The following is a 9,733-nucleotide window of genomic DNA, read 5'->3' as shown; positions in this document are numbered from 1 at the left end:
TTCCTTCTTGGGTCCAACTTCTTTGGCACTCTCTGAGCTTCCTGGATTTCCTGGAAGTCTATTTCCTTTGCCAGACTGGGGAAGTTCTCCTTTATTATTTGTTCAAATAAGTTTTCCACTCGTGGCTGTTTCTTTCCCCCTTCTGGTACCCCTATAATCCGGATGTTGGAACGTTTAAAGATGTCCTGGAGGTTCCTAAGCCTCTCCTCATTTTTTTGAATTCTCATTTCTTCATTCCTTTCTGGTGGGATGTTTTGTTCTTCCTTCTGGTCCATTCCATTGATTTGAGTCCCAGTTTCCTTTCCATCACTATTGGTTTCCTGTGCATCTCCCTTCATTTCAATTAGTTTAGCCTTCATATGTTCCTCTAATTTGTGACTATAATCTACCAGTTCTGTGAGCATCCTGATAAATAGTGTCCTGAATTGTGCTTCTGAGAGGCTGGCAATTTCTTGGTCGCTGAGAGTTATTGGCTCTTGGACTTTGAGTTCTTGTGCCATCTTTCGGGTTGTTCGTGCCTGTTCCGTAGCAGGATCAGAGCCCTAAAGTGTTCACTAGACCAGGGCAACTAAGTCGCTGGGTTGTGACGTTGTATGTGGGGGCGGGGTCAAAGAGGGACTCTGGCGTCCTGTCTGCCGCCTGCTGCCCTGGCCCTCACCGGTGCTGAAGGGCAACTAAGTCGCTGGGTTGTGACGCTGTATGTGGGGGCGGGGTCAAAGAGGGACTATGGCGTCCTGTCCACCGCCTGCCGCCAAGGCCCTCACCGGTGCCGTAGTTGCTGCCGTCACTGGGCCCAGGCGTTTCGTCCCACTGCACGCGAGTGTGCCACCGCCGTCAGCCCTCGCCCCCTGGGGCCTGCGTGGTCTGTCTCACTGTGCGTGAATATGCGCCCGAGGTCTGCCCCGCACCCCAACTGGTTCCCGTCTGCCTGCGCGCCTGGGTCGGGGGCTCTGTCCTGCCTGACCCTGCTCGCGCTGGCTCCGCCCCTCTTACCATCCCCGTTGAATGGTTAGATGTAGTCGGACTTCCGTATAAGTCAATTTTCTGTCCTTTGATTGTGTCTTTGTTTCTCCAAACCTTTGTTGTATTCAAACTTGGTTGTGGGAGAAGGCACAGTGTTTCCACCTATGCCTCCATCTTGGCGGAAGTCCAAGAAGACGTTTTCTAACCCGGGCCTGGCCATGGCTCCCACAAAGAAGGGTGCTGAGAAGAAGGGTCCTGCTCCCGATGAGGTACTGACCAGAGAGCGCACCATCGACATTCACAAGCGCGTCCGTGGAGTGGGTTTCAAGAAGGGTGACCCTCGGGGACCCAGAGAAATTCGGAAATTTGCCACGAGGAGATGGGAACTCCAGATGTATGCACGGACACCCCCAGGCTCGACAAAGCCATCTGGGCCAAAGGAATTAGGAGTGTCCCATTTGGTATCCAGGGGTGGTGGTCCGGAATCTGTAATGAGGTGAAGGTCTACCAAATAAGCTCTGTACTTTGGTTACCTATGTACCTGCCACCACTTTAAAAAATCTACAAATAGTTCATGTGGATGACAACTAACTACTGATTGTCAAATAAAGTTACAAAGCAAAACAAAAAAAGACATGGAGTCACTCGTTGGGTGAATCGTGTCTCCCCAAAAGATGTGTTGCAGTCCTAACCCCCAGCACCTATGAATGGCCTTATTTAGAGATAGAATCTTTGCAGATGTCATCAAATTGCACTGAGGCCACGAGGCGAGGCCTAATCCAATGTGACTGTTGTCCTTATGAGAAGAGGAAAGTGGAACTCATACGTAAAGAGGAGAGGGCTGTGATCAATGACAGAAGCAGAAATTGGAGTGATGCCATTTTTTTAAGATTTTACATACTTAGTTTTAGAGAGAGAGAAAGGGAGGGAGAAAGAAAGGGAGAGAAACATCGATGTGAGACACATCGATCATTTGTCTCTGGTATGAGCCCAGGCCAGGATCAAACCCGTAACGCAGGCACGCGCCCACAGGGGAGCGAACCAGCGACCCTTTGCTTTACGGGTCAGTGCTCCAATCACCTGAGTCACACTGGTCAGGGCTAAAGTAATATTTTTTAAAATCCAAATCAGCCTGCAAACCAAAGCATCGCCAGTTTGATTCCCAGTCAGGGCATATGCCTGGGTTGCGGGCCAGGTCCCCAGTAGGGGGCATGCTAGAGGCAACATCGATGTTTCACTCCCTCTCTTTCTCTCTCCTTTCTCCATCTCTCTAAAAAGAAATAAAATCTCAAAAAACACCCAGATCAATGCAAAAAATTCACGATGAGCAAAATAAAAGTAAAATCAGGATCCAGCCCTGATTTCCGTATTCCCCTTACTTGCCTCACTGTATTTAAAATTGTGACATTTCATTTATTGCAAAATTTTCTGCATTGATTTTGATTTTTCAAAAATTGCATTAAATCATTTTCTTCTTTTTGCCCTGGCTGGTGTGCCTCAGTGGACTGAATGCTGGCTTGAGAACCAAAGGGTCACCAGTTGGATTTCCAGTCAGAGCACATGCTTGGGTTGTGGACCAGGTCCCCAATAGGGGGCACAGTAGAGGAAACCACACATTGATGTTTTTCTCCTTATGTCCCTCCCTCCCCCCTCTAAAAATAAAATTTTAAAAATCTTTTAAAAAATAAAATATTCTAAAGTAATTTTTAAAAAAATTTTTTAATGTTTTTTTTAAATTTAAAGATTTTATTTATCTTTAGAGGGGAAGGAGAGAGGGAGTGAAACATCAATGTGTGGTTGCCTTTTTGTGCATCCCCTGCTGGGAGTTGGCCTGCAGGGAACCGGCCTGCAACCCAGGCATGTGCCCTGACTGGGAATTGAACCGCGATCCTCTGGTTCGCAGACCTGCGCTCAATCCACTGAGCTACACCAGCCAGGGCCAAAGTAATTTTTAAAAATGTGTTCTTTTACCACAATTTTAAAAATTGAAAAATGTTATTTATTTTATGTTTATTGCTTTTTTTTTTTTTACGGACGTCCCCCCTCCTCAAGACATGTTATGCCTCAAGGCAATGTGGCTCAGCTGCCTCTCTCTCCTTCCCCAGTCCAGGTTATACCGACTTCTGCCCATTCACGTGACAGCCCCTGCTATGGCCACCAGGGGGCGCTGCTTCCCCACTCATGTTCAGCGCAGCACCTCCTTCCAGGCTGAGTGAGATTCCGTTTATTAACATCTCTCAGCCTGGATTTCTCTTCCGTAACGTGGGGATGATAACGTTTGAGGTTCAGGGATGGCAGGTGAGGTGTGGAAATTCCCTGGCCTTGGGCTCAGCACCTACTCAACACAGAACACTCATGACTATTTTCTAAGCGCACAGATGGAAGAGTATTTTACACTTTCACGAAGGAGAATAGGAGAATTTCAAACAGGAAAATAGGGAAAATCATGTAATGAGCCCCATGTAGTCTCAGCCCTGACTGCCATCACCCCAGCCAACTTTACCCCGGGATTATTATTTCTAAGTGAATCTCAGTCATTCTATAAATATATTTTATTATGTGTCCCCAAAAGATAAAGACTCTTTAAAAATCTAACAATGCCATATCACACTTTAAAAACTTTGTCAAGAATTCTTTTGTTTTAGATTTTATTTACTTATTTATTTATTTTTGGAGAGAGAGGAAGAGAGGGAGAAAGAGAGGGAGAGAAACATCGATGTGTGGTTGCCTCTCCCACACCCCCTACTGGGAACCTGGGCTACAACCCAGGCATTTGCCCTGACTGGGAATCGAACTGGTGACCCTTTGGTTTGCAAGCCAGCACTCAGTCCAATGAGAAACACCAGCCAGGGCTCCAGAAGTCTTTACTACCCATAGATTTCAAGGTAACTAACAAATGGGTTTGACTCTGCTCGGCCTGGGCAAATTATTGAATTTCTCTACAGCTGATTTTCATCATTGGTAAACCAGGGAGCAAAATGAAGTCCCAAGATCACTGGGAGTATTAGAGGCAGTATTTGTATTTGTACTTGAAACCTCAGAGTTACTTAACATGCAGCAACATGATCATAGTAACATGACTATATAACATGACAGAGCAGTGGTTCTCAACCAGAGGGCAGGGGCGGGGACTCTGCTCCCCAGGCGGCAATGTCCCCAGGTGGCAATGTCCCCAGGCGGCAATGTTAGGAGTGCTGGCGCTACTGGCGTCTAGTGAGGGAAGGTTTCCCATCCCTGGACACCGCTCAGCGTCCTACACTGCACAGGACAGCCCCACCCCAGAGGATGGTTTGGCCCCAAATGTCAGCAGTGCCAAGGATGGAAAACCCTGCTCTAGAGACCAAGATTTTATTAACACTTACTGGAACACAGATACCGGAGGTGTGGACTCCCAACTCCGCCACTTGCTGAGTGGGCCTGATAATGATGGTAATCAATCACAGCCAGCGTCTGGTGGGCCTTGTGCATGATCCCAGGGTGGTGCAAGCTCACTGTACACGTGCATTTCATTCTTTTCGCACCCAGGAGGTTGCCAAGAAACCTTGAATTCAGAGTGGCCCACACAAGGGGTCTCATCCCCCTGGACCTCATTTCCTCATCTGTGGTACAGGATCCCAATATCTGCCTCTTGGGCTGTGTGTGGGCTGCGGATGCCGAAGGCCAACCAGCCAGCGCCTCGTGGACCCTCGACAAACAGCATCTGCTATGCTGACTGTATTAGCCTGGCACACAACAGTTAACTGCCAAGTCTGGCTAAGTGCCCAGCTAAGCCAGGACGCTGGGGCCTGGGAACCACACAATTTCTTTCATTATCCCAGCTGCTGGGGGGAGTTGGCAGGGAGAGACCTGTGAAGTACCTAAGACAAAAGTTAGCAGGATTGCTGGGGGCTTGCCTTCCGGCCAGCCCTGAGCCCAAACAACTTTCTTCTTCAATCTAGTTCCCTAGAGGATTCTAAAGTGGCCCTCCCACCACCGACAGGAGTGAGAGGGAGGCTGGAGCCCCCAAGGAAAGAAACCACTGCAGGGGCCTCAGTCCTTCCCGGGGAAGTCCAGGCCTGCTCAGCTGTCTGCAGTGGCAAACAGGAGCTGAGAGAGATGGGTAGCTGTGGTGAGCGTGTGGATGTGACAACTATTTACTGAGCACCTACTATGTGCCAGGCATGCCAACCTTGGCAGATAAGGTCCTTCACTTGTGGAAATCACATTCTCTTGGGAGACATAACCAGTAAAGAAGCAGAGAAGAAATACCAGCTGATGGTGAGTACCGTGCAGAGACTTAAAATAGGGTGATGGCATCAGAGTGACTTGGGAGGTCATCGAATCACGGGATGGTAAAGGAGAGCCTCTCAGCGGGTGGCATTTCAGCTAAAATGTGAAAGATGTGAAAGAACGAAGAAGGGAGCATTCATGGTGCACGTAAAGGCTCTGAGGTTAAAATAATTGGCTATGTTAGACCAGGGGGTCTCAACCAGAGTTCTTCATTTAAGCACTCTGCGTCACAGTGCTCACTGGTCTGTGCAGGGAAGGATAAGCTCAGCAGGCCTGGGTTGTCTATACCCTGCTGTGAAAGCTTTGGCCTTTGCCCAGCTGCTGGGAAGTGTCCCTTAAGCCGTGGAAATGACCTGAGTGAACAGAGGGTCTTTGCCAGATAATCTATGCTAACAGTGTGACCCAGGACAGGAGCATTGGGCCACGTGGTGTCAACTGGACCTCTGGAGGTCCACCGTGTCTGTGTGACCGACACCCATTTAAAGCCCTGGACACCGAGGCTCCGGTGGGCTTCCTGGGCTGGCAGTGCACCTCACATGTTGTCTCACATCATTGCTGTGAGAATTAAACACTGTCCACATGTCTCCAGTGGGAAGGGGCAGCTGGAAGCTCAGGCTTGGTCTTTCCTGGGTGCTCCCCATGCGCCCTTTCCCTTGGGGAGGGAGGGAGAGAGAGTGCGAGGGAAACATGGATGTGAGAGAGAAACATGGATTGGCTGCCTCTCCCATGCACCCCAACCAGGGTAGTGCCCTGACGGGGAATAGAACCTGCGACCTTTCGGTCTATAGGACAATGTTCCAACCAACTGAGCCACAGTCGCCGGAGCTTGGCTCCTTTGAGTCTGCATCTTTTGTATGTGTGACTTTCTCCAAGAGGCCCTCACTAGCTACCCAATGTCAAGCAGAACCTGCTTGTTAATCTTTTTCACAGAACCAGTGCTGGAATAATCTCACACTTAAGGTCTCCTCTCAGCTAACTCTGTTTTAGCAATAAAGCATTTGCAAATGTGACGGGCCGTCAGAGAGACTCTGAGTGTAGCTGTTTTATTCAGAAGAGGCGTTTTGGAGCTCTGAAAGCCTTCCAAAAGTGCATCCTTTCTGTTAGTAGCATCTAAAAGACCATAAGATGTTTTAAATGGTCAACATTAAGTTGTATAAAAATTTATGCAGCCCCGGCTGGGTGATTCAGGGAATTGGAATGTCGTCCCATACCCTGAAAGGTTGTGGGTTCAGTTCCTGGTCAGGGCACATGCCTGGGCTGCAGGTTCAATTCCAGGTCAGGGTGTGTTCAGGAAGCAACCGACTGATGTTTTTTTCTCACATCACTGTTTCTCCCCCCCACCCCGCCCCCCTCTCTCTCTCTCTTTCTCTCTCCCTAAAATCAATGAGCACATCTTTGATAAGGATTAAAAAAAGAAAAGAAAAAAAACTTATGCACATGGTCCCTGACTTACAATGATTTGACTTAACAAATTTTTGACTTTACGATGGTGGGAAAGTGATACACATTCAGTAGAAACCGCACTTGGATTTCTGATTTTTGATCTTTTCCCAGGCAAATGATCTTTGCCCGGGCAAACGTGGTACGAAACCCTCCTGGGATGCTGCGCAGCAGCAGGGCCAGCACCCCCCTCCCCCCCGCCCCCTCGTTGTCAGGAGGGCAGACAGCAGGGGCTGTGCGGTGTGGTGTTAAGTGCATTTCTGACTTGAAATAGCTTCGACATACAGTGAGTGTGCTGGGGTTTGACCCCATCGTGAGCCGAGGAGCGTCTGTGTAATGAAAAGTAACTTTCCCTTCCCCTCAAGGCTTTAAACTCTGCCCCAAGCCAACCCCTGCAGCAAACCATAATGGCAAGCAGGACGGCTTTTCCACATCCGGTGAGTCCTTCCAGTGAATCCCCAAAGGCAAGGGTGGTCTTGAGGACCCCTGGACAGCAGGGTCTTTTCTGAGTGAACAAGGCAGGGAAGGTGAGTTGAGGCAGAGAAGGAAAAGGTAGGAAAAAGCTCCAATTATTCGGCTGAACTGACAGCACTCACTGTTCACGGAGGGCCCGCAGATAAAGCGCACTGTCGTCCTCCCGTGTGGCTGTGTCGCTCCGGAGTCAAGTGCCTCTTTTCCTCACCCTCCCCCCCACCCCCCCACCNCATTGCCCCCACCCCTGAGTGGTTCCCACCCCCACTTCACAGACGATGCAGCTGAAATCCCCGGAGAAGCCTTTGCTTGAATCCTCCAGGGAGGCGGTGGGGGAGCCAGTGTTCCCACCAGGCCTGCGGAGGTGGGGGCGATGTGGGGTCGTAACCTCCCTTCTGTCTGTGGTTTATTAACTGTGACAGGTGGGTGGGTGGGACTTAGATCTCAGGACGCTTCCTAATAAGATCTAATCCTGAGAAGATCTCTCCCTGGTCAGGCAGCCCATGTTTTTAATTATTTAACTAGCTTTATTGCGATGTAATCAACATATGATATTGTGTAAGTTTAAAGTGCGCAACGTGTTGGTTCAAGGCACTTACATGTCATAAACTGGTCCCCACCCTAGGTTGACCGACATCTCCATCACGTCACATGATTACCGTTTCTTTCTGTGATGGGGACACTTAAGATCTACTCTCTTAGTGAGTGTCCAGTCACATAACACAGTTTTGTTAACGGTGCTTCCCATCCTGGGAGTTGGATCTCCAGAACCTGTCTTTCTTTTTTTCTTTTTTTTTAGATTTTATTTATTTATCTTTAGAGAGGAATGGAAGGAGAGAGGGAGACAAATATCAATGTATGGTTGCCTCTTGTGCGTCCCCTGCTGGGAACTGGCCTGCAACCTAGGCATGTGCCCTGACTGGGAATCAAACCACAGGTGTTTGGTTCGCAAGCCTGCGCTCAATCCGTTGAGCTACGCCAGCCAGGGCCTCATCCGTCTTATAATTGGACATCAGTGACCTCCGATCAGTGTCTCCCCTTATCCCACCTCCAGTCCCTGGTAACCACCGTTGTGCTCTCTGTTTTTACGAGTTTGTTTTCTTTAGGTTCTACAGATAAGTGACATCATACAGTTATTGGTCTTTTTCTGTCTGACTTACTGCATTTAGCGTCATGCCCTCAAGGTCTACCCAATGTTGTTGCAAGTGGAACTATTGCTAATTTCAAAGAGTACTCTCCGTGTGCCTGGATAGTTCCTAACTGCCCCTGGAGACTTGCTAATCTCTCTTCTATCAGAGAGAGCTGGCCTCGGCTCCTGGCCTGCACAGGCAAGGAGATCTGATGAGAGCTCCCTGAGAGCTGGGTTTTCGATTTCCCCACACTGCTCTCATTTGGGGACAGATGTGGCTGCTGCCCTGTACACGGTATGGTGTTCAGCACATCCCTGGGATCCAGCCTCTAGATGCCCATAGCACCCCCCACCCCCATCGTAACAACCAAATGTCTCCAGGCATTGCAAGTGTCCCTGGGGAGAAGAATGGCTCCCCAGTTGAGAATTTCTGGTTTAAATAGTACTTGTGGTATCTGGGTGTCATTGGAGGGGCCGGTGAATGCAGGATGGGTGGGGAGTCCGCTATGTGTTCATCCTTCTGGTGTGCCCTGCCAGGGCTGGGCACCGCTCCCAGCATCCCACAGCCTCCCTCTGCACACCTGGGCCCAAGCTCAGCTTTCACGGAGCCCCACGGGACCCAGGTGTTTGAGAGGCTGGCTGGCCCCAGGGCCCAGGGCCCCAGTGCCAAGTGCCAAGAAACCACAGTTGCTGCGGCGACTGCTGAGCTCTTAGGGCGAGGAGCTGGTTGGTTGAGGGGCAAGTCTCCAGTGCCTGGAGGAGCCAACATCCAGGGCCTCGACGGGGAGGCCAGCATCCAATGTCCACCCATTAGCATTTGCAGACCGAGCAGAACAGTGGGGAGCAGTTGGTTCAGCTCCCCAGGAACACTGGAGGGGACAGGGCTGCAGGTCACTGAGCGGACCTTGGAGGGTGAGACAGACACTTCACTCTAGAGGGCCCTGCCTAGCTGGCTTCCCAGGAAGGCCACTGGGCCACTGGTGTGAGGTGTCTGATATCAGGCTCTGTCCGGGAGAAAGATCATCCAGGTGGGTGGGCAGCATGAGCCTGGGCCCCCTCAGCCCAGATACCCGCCGGCGGCTTCTCCAGGGTCAGGCAGACGCCCTCCCAGAACCTCCCTCCAGCAGCGTGGCCATCTTCATCAGCTCCACGGTCTCAGGTAAGGGGCAGGGCAAGGCTTGGGGGCAGGGGAGCCGGCGCAATGAGCATGGCTCACCGTGTACTCTAGGAGACCCGGATGCGCATGCAGCCCTGCTGGTGACCCCATCTGTGGGAACGGGGTAAGGGGAGCACCCAGACCCTCTGTTTCTTCTTTGATAATCCAGCCTGAGAGCCTGGCTTGACAGAGTTGCTGTCACTGGCAAACGAAATTGCAGCTAACATTTCTAAGGCATTCACTGCGCACCAGGCTGAGAAAGTGCCAGCGTCTTCCCGTGAGGCAAGGCCCCGCATGACCCACTG

At 50.4% G+C, this 9,733-nt stretch overlaps 1 protein-coding gene across 1 annotated transcript in view; it reads left to right on the top strand.

Moving 5' to 3' along the window:
• The first annotated feature begins 4,804 nt into the window (after positions 1 to 4,804).
• The window catches only part of NWD1 (NACHT and WD repeat domain containing 1), a 57,576-nt gene continuing 52,647 nt past the window's right edge, over positions 4,805 to 9,733 (top strand). Inside the window, exon 1 of the mRNA XM_037029027.1 lies at positions 4,805 to 5,220. The gene's annotated coding sequence lies outside the window, so the exon portion shown is untranslated. The remainder of the gene's footprint in view (positions 5,221 to 9,733) is intronic.

Source organism: Sturnira hondurensis, unplaced genomic scaffold, assembly GCF_014824575.4.
Source record: "Sturnira hondurensis isolate 20B ecotype Veracruz unplaced genomic scaffold, ASM1482457v3 Scaffold0020119, whole genome shotgun sequence".
Lineage (NCBI taxonomy): Eukaryota > Metazoa > Chordata > Mammalia > Chiroptera > Phyllostomidae > Sturnira > Sturnira hondurensis.
The sequence above is the reverse complement of the archived record's forward strand: the minus strand, read 5'-3'. Positions and strand labels throughout refer to the sequence as shown.